The sequence below is a fragment of the Polypterus senegalus genome, chromosome 1 (assembly GCF_016835505.1).
Source record: "Polypterus senegalus isolate Bchr_013 chromosome 1, ASM1683550v1, whole genome shotgun sequence".
NCBI classification, from domain to species: domain Eukaryota; kingdom Metazoa; phylum Chordata; class Cladistia; order Polypteriformes; family Polypteridae; genus Polypterus; species Polypterus senegalus.
The window spans coordinates 57,774,709-57,788,188 of record NC_053154.1 but is presented as its reverse complement, the minus strand read 5'-3'; the positions used below and the strand labels follow the sequence as shown (position 1 = coordinate 57,788,188).

General features: G+C 37.5%; 1 protein-coding gene across 1 annotated transcript in view; it reads right to left on the bottom strand.

The window, feature by feature from the left end:
* The window catches only part of LOC120526343 (L-lactate dehydrogenase A chain-like), a 50,561-nt gene extending 49,277 nt beyond the window's left edge, over window positions 1–1,284 (bottom strand). The window contains exon 1 of the mRNA XM_039749504.1: window positions 1,266–1,284. The gene's annotated coding sequence lies outside the window, so the exon portion shown is untranslated. The remainder of the gene's footprint in view (window positions 1–1,265) is intronic.
* Between the last annotated feature and the right edge of the window lie 12,196 nt (window positions 1,285–13,480).

Here is a 13,480-nt window from a genome sequence, read left to right as displayed (position 1 = left end):
TCACTCTAAGGGGCAGGTGGTAACTATGTTTTGGTTATAAAAATAATGGTGGAAGATAGGGGCAGAAAAGCGTTTGTTTTTCATAAAGATTGAGAAGTTATTGGTAGTATGGAAAAATTTTAGGAATGAAGAATTTGTGTTCTTGGAGTCAGATAATGCCGAAAAATGTTCAAGTATAAAAGACATACTGATAAGAATTGTAATAAATGTTAGATTTGCCCATCAAAGGGAGCTCACTTCATTGAACTGAGACAGCTTTGTACATCTCTGCAATAAAGTCTATTGTGCTTGTCCATCTCGAGACTCCGAGTGTTTATTTTAAAGTGAGAGTGAGTCCATTCTCCACAACACATACCACCAACTATGATTTAAAATGTTCTATATTATGTTATTAATTATTAATAATTTTCAGTGAATAGTATAACTTCTCATGTTTTTAAAATTTGTAACAAACATACCAGATTAATTTAAGCAATGGTGTAACTAAGAATGCAACATCATTAGATATGCTAAAAAAGCATTTTCCAAAGTATGGGCCAGGCTAAGAGGTGACAGATGAATTAGCTACTGAACTTGCCCAGATCTACTTTGGTGGAACCAAAAAGGGGTGACATAAGCACAACCTGTTGAAGTAAGCAAGGTTTGGTGTATCTTGTGTATCATTCTTCATTCTTCCAAACATCACAAGGTGGCTGCAATGTGCTTTGGCTAGGAAGGAGTGGTGCTGTATCCCACCACCAAATACCAGAAACGCAAAACACACAAAATGAGTGAGTAGTGGCTAGTTTACAAAAGTGAAAAAAATAAATAATTTAGTGATAAACTGCCATTAAAATTCCAATGAGGAGGAAAAGGATGCAAGATACAAAGTAAATAAGTCAGTTTTTAATAGTTTTGTGAAGTGTTGAACGTTAACAGCCTGATATGTCTCTAACAATAAAGTATTGCAGATTGTTGGTGCATAAAACTAAAAGGGCGTCCTGCTGTTTTATACTTCTCTCTCAAAAATAATAAGCAAACCAGTTTTAAACGATCTGACATTATGAGTAGGAATATAAGACTAAAGACACTCCAAAATATAAAGAGGGGCTGGAGTGTTCAAAACCTAACGTGATTAAGAGCATTGTAATAAGACCACAAGACAAGATAAATTGTTGGGACACTACAGGGTAAAACCCGTTTAATGAGAAGATTAATTATGTTAATCAACAAAAAAGAAAATGTTTTTTGTTAATGTGCTAGTCTTCAGGTAACACCTTACTCACATGTACGTGGTTTACTGACTGATGACGTCCGGTAGGATTGGCTCTTATACAGTATTCCCTGGGACCGGATGGAGTGAAGCTTCTGACAGAAGCAGAAGTGATGTCACAGTTCCTCCAGCCATCTGTCTTCAGAGCTGAGGGCCAAACAGAGAAACCTATGAACCAGAGTGAAATTGCAGGCAGTACTCATACATGCGTGGCGACATATTAAAATCCATTCTAAAGGACACAGGTAGCTGGTGTAATGGTATTATTATAGGAGTGCATTACAACAATCTGTACACTCAGAATGAAACTGTGTACTAATTTTTTAGCACCTTGCAATGACATTCTATACATGTGACAACAATGACCTTTTAGACCAATAAAATATCTCTGATGTGTTTCATAAATGAAAGAATGCAGTCTTGGTAGTATGTTTAAAATGTTATTTAAAATTTAGCTCTCACTCCAAAATTAAACTTAGATCTTTTACTCCTGGCCTTATTTGCTAAGCCATATTTTAACTTTTTTGTTTTTGCTACAAATAATTGAAATTTCTTTTTTCCTTGTTTAATTTAGGTAATAACTACTCAAACATTCTATAAAGCTTGTGAGACACTGGATCAGAATATTTAGCGCCTCAGGGTGATCTGGTGCTGTCGATAAGTAAAGCTTTGTGTTATCTGCACAAATGTGGTAATTTTCTTTATATTTTATATGTAGGACTAATGTTAGTATATACATTGAAAATAAAAAGGGACTCAAAAATAGATCTGACATACTACAGATAATAGTCACCACAACTTACAAAGAATTCTCTTATTGTGATATAGGAGTCTACTACCGCAAATCCAAAAATGGATGCAGGCCTTTAAAAAGCCAGATCTGCCCTTATCTCAGGTCTGGACCCACTTGATAGGGCTCACCCCAGGACGCCTAACCACAATTTAAAAGACAGGCATACCACCTGCACATGCCCAAAAAGCAGCATACTGTCTAGAAAGGGTGAGAGGGAAACTGTGAAACACAAAATCTAAAAGTTTCTTTAAATTTGAAGCAAATGGCAAGTCATGCAAAATTACACCTTTAATTGGCTAACTAACTTTACATATGCTATAAAACTTTACATCTTGTCTGAAGAAGGGGCCTGAGTTGCCTCAAAAGCTTGTATATTGTAATCTTTTTATCATCCATAATGGCTAACATTGTACGACTATTTGAAGCAAACAAATACAAAAACAGAATGCAATAAACAGTACCTTAATCTAAGAGATCATAATTTAAAGCAGAAAATCCAAATAAACTCAAAAAACACCAAATTAACTTAGCAGTAAATATATAACTAACAAACATAAATCACTCAAAAATACTGAAATATCCAATGGCTCGGTGTAAACTGCTTATTTGTAAAGAATTTTTAAAACTGAATTTTATGTATTTATTTACAACCATACATTACTTTCACATTGTGTTTTGATAGGAGGGTTAGAATTCTTTCTTCTGAGCACCCTTCTAGGGTGGAGTGGTGGCTGTGAGGCTAGGGATCTGCACTGGTAATTGGAAAGTTGCCGGTTCAAATCCTGTAAAATGTCAAAAGGGTCTCTGCTCTGTTGGGCCTTTGAGCAAGGCCCTTAACCTGCAATTGCACCGTCCTGGGTATAACATTAATCTGCATCCATCCCTGCATGTAGGCCCTCCAACCTGCAGGGAAAAACTTGGGGGTTGGTGGCAGAATTGGCACTCCAGCCACCATAAAAAACCTCACACTGTTCCACTCCATCTGAACTAGTGTGGTGCTGAGGTATCGCCCGTTGCATGGCTGCACTCGGGTCTTAATCTGGATCCTGAATTGATTTGTTGTGTGGTGGGTGCAGCAATGCACTGTATCAGTGAGTGCTCCTTCTGAGCAAGAGGTCATGCTAGCAGTGTAGTATAACTTGTTTAAAAAATTAATCCTCTCTGAATACTCCCAGGTTTCCCTTCCGTTACTTTAGCTGCTCATGGGTTGCAAGTAGTTCAGATGCCAGTAGTTATAGATTTTAATAGCTTAAAATTCAAAGAAGTAAATCAAGGTGTTAGTGTTTTAATTTTTGAGTCATTCATGGCTTGATTAATCTGTAAAATGCAGGTCTAGAGATCAATACAGATACATTATTTCATTTCTGCAGCAGATAAAAATAACAGTGTGTGAATTGGCACATTCTGAACCAGGAAAGCGCAAATCAATTATTTATTTGGAAGCACAAAACAAAACTCAACAGATTATCTTAAACTTTTTGGAATTCTTTTAAATGAACCATGTGTACTCTTTTGGCTAAAAAGTCAACCAATCCTTTTTTCTTTTTCAGTCGACCTAACAAGTAACTAAAAGAAGCACATCATACATTTAACAGAAAGAAAAAACAAATCAAATCAATATTTTCCAATTTACATGGAGAGACTCATAGTAGAACAGCCTGATGTGAAACAATATGGCTAATTTGACAAAATATCGAGCTGTGATTTGCAAGGAAGTTAAAAACACGTTTGAGCTGAGTATAATTAAGAAATCCAATATTGAGGGATGTTGTCTAGTAGCAATGATACAGAAACTAGGCCTAATGCAACAACATAATAATAAAAGTAAAGCTGAAAGAAAACTGCCATCTCTTCCTCTAATATACCTGTATTTAGTAATTGGTTATTTTATAAAACAACTGGAGTCATATATAATCTTTAAATTGTCCTATAGAGAATGTGTAAGAAGCACATTTAACCACTAAAATGAAGGAATTCAATGACATAGCTTTCTGTCTACAATGAGGAACAAATGAATAAGCTTAAAGCCTTGCAGAACTGCTACTTATGTTTCCCTAGCCTGTTCTACATGGTCAGGTAAAAATAAATTATTTTTAAGCATTTTCTGGGGATGCTGCATTGCTAATTTTAATTACCTGATTAGTAGAGATTAAGTAATTAAAGACTAGAAAAAAATCATAAAATATGTTGTAAACTTTAATCAAAACCAAATTACAATTCAACTTAAACATCATATAGACAAGACTCTACATTTTTTAATCCTAGTTAGTCTTAATTGACAGCAAGAATCAAAACTGAGCCCTTATTTATTTATCTGTTTGCTGTTCAGAGCAGCAATATCTTGTTTTTGTCCATTGGCCAAACTTAAATGCATGCCTGGAACTTAAACATTTCACTCTTTTCTACCTCCCTAGCCCCAGAACATCCTTTACTAAGAATGGGGTTGATTCTTGTTGAGATATTTTTTTTATTAATATCTTTCAGATTGGGTTCGCTTCCCAGGTCCTCCTTGTGTGGAGTTTGCATGGTCTCCCCGTGTCTGCGTGGGTTTCCTCCGGGTGCTCCGGTTTCCTCCCACAGCCCAAAGACATACAGGTTAGGTGAATTGGCGATCCTAAATTTTCCCTAGTGTGGGATTGGTGTGTGTGTGTGCCCTGCCCAAGGATTTGTTCCTGCCTTGTGCCCTGTGTTAGTTGGGATTGGCTCCAGCAGACCCCCGTGAACCTGTGTTAGGATATAGCAGGTTGGATAATGACTGACTGACTGACTGACTGGCTGACTGACAGATTGAAATATCCAATGTCTGTCCTCCAATCAAACACCATGTTCTTCACAAAGTTGTAAATGATTGTTTAGTTCAGTTTCCTATTTGGTTTTTCTTAATCATTCATTGATCTCCATGCAGTCTCCATACAAATACACACTTACAAGTATATCACAAAAAGACATTTCTAATACAGATTGGTCTCATCTGACAAATCCCAGTTCATTATTTCAAAATCCATTCAATCTATGAATCCGTCCTGCCAGATTTCAGAAATGCAGTCTGGCGGTTGGGGTGTAATGGTGAAGGGTGTTTTACTGTTTCACCTACTGAGAACTTTAATATACAGTAAGTAGTCATGAGATAACATAAAATAATTGTCCAATCAGGCACAAGGAAAAGAAAAGCACTAGAAGAACACTTGGATCACGAGCTTAATGGTGCAATGCCCCCAGTCATTAGAGTCATGTGAGAGATGAGATGTAATGAAGATTAAGACTTTCAATCCCAAAATGCAGCCACACAGGTGAGAATCCAAAAACAGCCAGTTTTTGGTAATTTTAGGTAAATCAGACTAGAAAGCAACATTTGCTTCAAACATTTGGAATGATATGAGCCCATGGAAAACAAAGGGAATGTGAGTAACTCACATTTTTGTGGAAGTTTGCCTCAATCAGAGCTTTCATCGTGTCCTCTGTGGTACACAGTATGCAATGGCTTTGATGACTTCTGGTGATTATTGATTGATATTTATTTAGTCATTGGTTTCAGACCTTTGCTCTGTTTTTTGACCTTTCTCTGAATTTGTGTATTTGGACTTGTTTGCAATCAGATTGTCTTTTTGGAAGAGAACTCCTGAGCTTGTTATGCTCATCAAAACTTTTGTGCTTTTTATATAAAACAAATCTTTTGATTTTATTAAGATTCTTCATCTACCTTGTTTTTCAAATTGAAGGTTGATGGATCTTTCCACTTATGATGCTTTTGGTTACTCTTTTTTGTACTTATGCTAACATATTCTCTAGTTCATGACACTTCCAGTTGCAACTTTGAATATTTTATAAGCTGATTATTGCAAATAATTTAATAGGGGTGTGTTACCAAAGTGGAACTGTGTACTGTGCGTGTTTATTGGCATGACTGCCATGTGCTTGCATGATAGATGAAGAGGAGTCATTCTCAAATTATGTAACTATTTATTATATGCTCATTTAAACAATATGGGAGCCCCAGAAAAGCACTGTTTTGCTCCCAGTTGTTTAGAGCCATGTGTTGGTTTCTGTAGGTGATCACTGGTTTCAAAGTACTCACTCATCTTTATTGTTTTAAATATTTGTAACCCTAGATGGAAAGAAAACTTTGGTGGATTGGGGTCGATGAATTTGGCTGTCAAAGGCAAATTGAACTACTTGACAGAAGAACAGGTTCCATAGTTAGAAACAGCAGGTGAGGTGAAAGCTTGAGAATAAGGATAAAAAGTCAAACTGACGTCTTTCCTATTATTGGAGAGTGCAGTGAACTTGTATAATGGGCCTACTTTGGAAGGTAAAAGTAATTATCAAAAACTCAAACCAGCAATGGCCATCTGTCGTCTGTTGACTATTTGTCATCTGACAGTGAAGAGTTGTATGTGGTTAAATTTTACTTGCAGGAAATAAAATTCTCAAGAATCTGTTAAATGATAATATGGTAATGACTGTCACAAAGAGACCTGGCAGCTAAAGCCCATCACTAAGTCAGTTGAAGATCAATCTATTGCAGGTATTGGGCATGCTAAGATGTTTCTTCTGTTGCATGCTGGGAAACATTAAAAGTGGTTTAAAAATAACATCATATTCATCATATTCATGTGACAGTGCAAATTCCCCTGCACCTCAAGCAAATTATTATTATTATTATTGTGTGGTATATTTGTGGGTGGCACGGTGGCGCAGTAGTAGTGCTGCTGCCTTGCAGTTAGGAGACCTGAGTTTGCTTCCCGGGTTCTCCCTGCGTGGAGTTTGCATGTTCTCCCTGTGTCTGCGTGGGTTTCCTCCGGGCGCTCCAGTTTCCTCCCACAGTCCAAAGACATTCAGGTTAGGTGGACTTGCGATTCTAAATTGGCCCTAGTGGGTGTGTTTGTGTGTGTGTCCTGCGGTGGGTTGGCACCCTGCCCAGGATTGGTTCCTGCCTTGAGCCCTGTGTTGGCTGGGATTGGCTCCAGCAGACCCCTGTGACCCTGTGTTTGGATTCAGCGGGTTGGAAAATAGATGGATGGATATTTGTCTGGTTGGTGGTGTGGAAGTGGTTTATGGATCTAGTGCTCTGTGTTTGGATGTGGTCGTTGTGGAGTCTGCACAGTTCTTGTCCCTGTGGACTTGCCTAGAGGACATAGCAGCAGCAGATATCACAACACTAAAAGACCTGCGACAGTTAATTTTTGCTATTCATATGGCCAGTTTAATGGGTTAAAAAACATTATTGTATCTAGGGCAGGCAACAAGGTGATTGCCTCATATTGGTATTTATTTTCTCGATTTATACATACTGACATGGATGCAGGGGAGTGGGAGGAATTAGTGGGGGCCGGGTGGGGCTGGGGGGTGGTTTTATGTCAGTCTTACCATAGAGAGAAATACCAGAGAAAAGTTGCGAAGGAAAAAATTGTGCTTTTTTATTTCACATTTCCGTAAGAAGATTAAATCAAACTCATACCACCTACTGTAAGTGCAAAATAAGTTATCCTTGAGTGGCACTGAAACCAAAATAACTCTCTACTACTTCTGTATTTAATTCGCAATTCTGCCAAGTAGCTTGCAGTGCTGACTGCCCTAATGTAATAACAAATTTCTAAAAAATAAATAATAAATAATAATAAATTAGTATCTTTGCTAATTTATGCAAAGAACGCAACATAACCACCCAAGTAATGGACAATGTCAGATAACAGGCAAGATAACTAGTACAGAGATCATTTTGTGTGTCAGAAGCAAAGGTGTACAGCAGTGTTTTCCAACTTTTTTTTCTGTGGTGGCACACATTTTGTAATCTGAAAAATTCCAAGGCACACCAAGATTCTACTAACTAAAAAACTATTAAATCTCATACACGTGATAAACTATCCGAAGTGTCTGGACTACTGGAGGTGCTATCAAAAAGGTCAGTTTGGAGATTGGTGTTCGCAGACACAGCACTTAGTGAGCACTCATATGTTTACTGTCCCTCGGCTCTGTGATCTACTGCTTTTTCTATACTATTATTTCCACATGCACCAGTTGAAAAACACTTGTGTAGAGTATAATTATCAAGTCATTGGTGATGATGAACATTTGAGGATGGTCAGTGACGTGCAGTGTGGTTCATGGCGTGAGGCACTGACTCCTTCAGAGTCAGAATTACAATATTTCAATCCCAAAGAGTAACTTATTCACTAATCAAATGGCAGTATGCACATTGACTACTAGTTATATTTCATATCTCATCAGCATTCTTTATACACAAGTAGGTAAAGTACATATTTAGCTAAGAAAGAACATTACATTTATAGCAGTGAGAGAGAGCGGAGAGGGTGTATTTGCTCTACACCCTCCATGTGTTCTAAATTTGGTGTTGCAATTCCACAATTCCTACTCATTCAATACAAATGAAAGTACTGAGTGGTGTACAAAAAATGGATTTCAATTTTGACCTTAAATGAAATATTTAGGTGTTTTTAAAACCTTTAATTCTGATGCTTTAATCAATTTTAATACAGACTGTTCAACAAAAGCATAACAAGAAAAAAAAAAAAGAAAATTTTATTTAAGGTCAAAATTTAGTTTTTAAATATTGGATTGTTTTTTTCTATGGTCTTACCTTTATTAGTAAACTAGCAAAATACCCGCGCTTCACAGCGGAGAAGTAGTGTGTTAAAAGAGTTATGTCAATGTAATTGTTTTGTGACTGTTATGAGTGTTGCTGTCATCAAGGATTTAATTATCATTATTTCTTTCAATCAGGTTCGTATTTGGAGGAGGTGTTGTGTTCAAGTTACATTCCATGTTTGTCAACCATTGTAAAGATAACAGGTTTCATTCATTGAAGTGTTCACTACTCAAATCGGTACTCGTGAATCTAAGATGTTTAACAGGCATTCCTGGTATTAAGCTGTGGATTTGTTTGGAATGTTTAGCGGCAGCGTGTATATGAACTTAATTTAAACTTAAGCTTTACGCCTTGCTTTCCTATTGATATGTCTACAAAGGCTCGTTCAGCTTCAGAGGGTTGTGCCTTTCTTACTGCATCAATAAACAGCTCGTCTTCCTCTTTATCTGAGACATCACATACTGCATCCACGGGTTTACCTTTCCCAGTCCTGCAAACTTTAGCGAAGTGGTTCAATTTACCACATTTTTTACATTGTCTTCCTTTAGCTGGACATTGACTTTTTCCACCGTGTGCTTTGTTTCCGCAGTAGCTGCACTTATGAAAATGCTTGTACACGTCACTCGCTTCATATTCTTTTGCTGCCTTCTCAATTGTGTAATGCGTGTTTTGTTCAGCGCTCTTTGGAGCTCTTGCTTTTTGTCTGCGTACTGCGTTCACAGTCAGTTCACGTGAGCCACTCGGAGTTCATGCATCGAAGGTTCTCAGCTCTGCTTGTGCTATCTCGTGCGATCTTGCGATGTCCACAGCTTTATTTAATGTTAGCTCAGACCCGGCACTTAAAAGTTTTTCTCGCACTTTTGCTGGGTTTGTGCCAAATACTATTATATCCCTGACCATCTCATCTTCGTTTGCATGAGCACATTCCTTCACCAGCAATTTTAACTTTGTTGTTTACTTGTATCTCGTGAATATCGTATTCGTCTTAGGCATGACAAACGCCTCGTAGCGGCGTGGGTATGGGGGACTCAATATAGGCAGGCAGCCAACTACGTGGGAGGCATGGTGATGGGGGACGCAACTCCACCTCACATGGCGACCGAGCTGCAGGCTATGGCCATATATATGTACATAAGTAGGATTCAGTTATGACCATTATGCATAGAATTTCGAAATGAAACCTACTTAACTTTTGTAAGTAAGCTGTAAGGAATGAGCCTGCCGAATTTCAGCCTTCTACCTACATGGGAAGTTGGAGAATTAGTGTTAAGTCAGTCAGTCAGTCAGTCAGTGAGGGCTTTGCCTTTTATTAGTATAGATGAAGTCCATGTGCCTATCCTTCTCCACGACAATCTCTGTCACTTTCTTGTAAAAGTCCTCTTTATTTTTCTTTAGTTTTAAAAATCTTAATCTTCCATTTTGACAGTAGTCGGAACAAAAAATAAAAATAACATACCGCTGCAGTGCACTTGACTTTCTGATATCGCTAACTTATTGGTGCCTAGAGTCTCTGCGTAGAAGAACAGCAGCAACAAGCACCTGTTGGGCTTAAATCCACCCCCTTTGGTGCGGCATGGTACTGTCTGCCTCACCTTGTGCCTTTTCACTGCAGTTTTATGTCCGATCAGCAAGACTAAATATGTCACACACATCCATTAAAGGTATTAGCCAGACTGTGGAAAGTCAGGGTGTATAATAGATAGATAGATAGATAGATAGATAGATAGATAGATAGATAGATAGATAGATAGATAGATAGATAGATAGATAGATAGATAGATAGATAGATAGATACTTTATTAATCCCAAGGGGAAATTCACATAATCCAGCAGCAGTATACTGATACAAAGAAACAATATTAAATTAAATAGTAATAAAAATGAAAAAAAATGAAAAAAATTAAAATAATTTAATAAAATAATAAACGTGTCTGCAAACATTATATTGGCGACATACAGAGAGACAGCAACAGGAACATGCTAATTGCATGCATCAGCCCAGTGTGTGAGGGAGAGCACAGTCCAGGTGAGGTGAGGCTCGTTGCTGCTGCACCTCGCATTTCTCCTCTTGTATTTGAACAGGAAATGCGCCGATTTAGTGATTTTGATTATCAAAATGATCACAATTATCGGAATCATTTAGAAAAAAAATCAGTGGACGCATTTATTTTATGTTATCATTATATGTTTTTTTACTTTTCAAGAGCCTTACCTGCCTCCCCTGACCACATGTCCCTGGTACATGCGCAGTTTTAACACAATTTTAATGTATGCCCATTTATGGGATGCTTATACCTTCAGTTACATCAGTCTTTTAGCAGTGCATTCAAAATCTACAGATTGTTTCAATTGTTTAGTTTTATTTGGACACGTCAGTGTTTCACACATTCTGCCAATCTGAGAATTAACACAAGATTTTTTGTTACCTTTGTAGGTGCTTATAATACATTGGTCTTGTTTTCTTATTGTCTTCTTTTCAGGCAATTTAGGAAGGTATTTAAATTCAGGTGTTCTTGCTCAAGTAGTGTTTTGTTAAAAGTTCAGATTTAAGGACATTGTTTAAGTTTAATCTTTGCAATTCACATTTTTTTTATTATTGTGTTGATTCTACATTCATTTTGTGATTCAGTGTATATTTACATCATGATTTATGTGTTTATTTTATAATGACATGTTTTAAGGTTAAGTGCAATTAATCATGATTAATTGCATACAATGATGCAATTAATTTTAATAATAGTAATAATAATAATACATTTTATTTATATATCACCTTTCCCATGCTCAAGGCACTACAGTAAATTCAGAGAAAGCCTAACAGAAAACATAATTGATGGTCTAGCACACACACATACAGGTTATATGAGCATCTTGACAGAGAGGTAAACTGAGAGAAGGGGAATGAAGTCAAGTAGAGCTAAAAGCCTTCCTGAACAAATGAGTTTTGAGTTGTTTTTTTAAAAGAATTCATGGAGTTCTCTGACCTGATTAATTTTGGTAGGTCATTCCAGAGTCTGGGCGCTATACAGCTAAAGGCCCTGTCACCCATGAAGTGTAGATTAGTGTGGGGCACAAAAAGATTGCCAGAATCAGAGGACCTTAGTGAGTGGGCAGGCACATAGTGATGGAGAAGGTCACTGATGTAGTTTGGTGCGAGGTTATTTAAGGCTTTGTAGGTTATTAGTAGGATTTTATATTCGATTCTGTAAGACACAGGGAGCCAGTGAAGACGGAGCAGGATGGGTATGATGTGCTCGCTGCTGCTGGTTCGTGTAAGGACTCTTGCAGCCAAGTTTTGAATAAGCTGGAGCTGTGATATAAGATTAGAAGGGGCACCTGCCAGCAATGAGTTACAATAATAATAATGTTCTTTATTGGTTCAGGCAAATTCAGGTATTATCAACAAGCACATATACTGTACATCTCAGTATCAGCTACTTGATAATAAAACTAAAATTAATTATTATAAATAAATGAAAAGAGCCTAATCTCTCAGAGGACAGTACATTTTCAAAGATTTCAATATATGACGTGTTAGGACAGTAGACATGTACAATGATTTTAAGTTCAGGTAGTCTAGAGAAAAATGGTATTGAATGCCTAAAGCTGTCCATCCCAGTTCAAAATTCAGGCCTCAGGTTATCTGCTGCTAATGAGTAAAGTGATATGGTAGCATGTTACAACTAAAGTAGCTGGACTCAATGCCCTCTTTTTGCTGACACTTGGACACATGTATATTTTTTAAGAACATTTTTGCTACTACTGGGATTGAATAAAAACTGTTAGGTTACAAAGATGGAGTTGAGATAGAATATAGGGGACAATGGAAATCATAGGGAGATTGCAAATAGCCTTTAAGTTTATGACATTAGCACTAATCGTGAGAGTGATGTGCAAAATACCATCCATCCATTTTCCAACCCGCTGAATCTGAACACAGTGGTCTGCTGGAGCCATTCCCAGCCAACACAGGGCACGAACCAATCCCGGGCAGGGTGCCAACCCACCACAGGACACACACAAACACACCAGGGCCAATTTAGAATCGCCAATCCACCTAACCGGCATGTCTTTGGAAGGAAACCCACGCAGACACAGGGAGAACATGCAAACTCCACGCAGGGAGGACCCTGGAAGTGTACCTGGATCTCCTAATTGCGAGGCAGCAGCGCTACCACTGCGCCACTCTGCAAAATACCTGTCAGAGTAAATAATGTAGCACATAATGCAAACTGTGACCACAGGGAAAAGATGCTATCAAAACCAGTGGGGATACTAAATATAGAAAGGGGTTTGAAAAAGAAAGACATTTGTTCTCGATGTATTGACAATCCCGCCAAATTCATGGTAATCTGGTAATCTGAGTCATCTGAATTACATTCTATTACACAATCCCTAGGAAATGTGGCAGTGTAGTGGCTAAGGGCCGGCACTGGACTTTATGGCACAAGACTGCAGATCCAATCTTCATCATCTCCGACATTGTGTGACCCTGAGCAAGTCATTTAGCTAGTGTTATGTTACAGCCTGAGTTTAGCTTCCTACCTTATGTGTATTTTTTTTATTGTTGCTTTTGAATTATTATTTTTCAAGTGGTTATTGTAATTATTAAATATATTTTTAATATCAATATAAATTGTGTATATGAGCCTCTGGACGTAACTGCTCAGGGACTAAACTATGCCTTTATGTTATGGTGGAGTCCCTCAAAGGTTCATTGATTGTTAGAGAGTTAACACAATCAAAATTATGTTCTGTTTTGATTTTCTGGTTATTTTTGATTTTTATTTGTATTTGAATTTTGATGTTCTGGTTAGAGCATTGGACT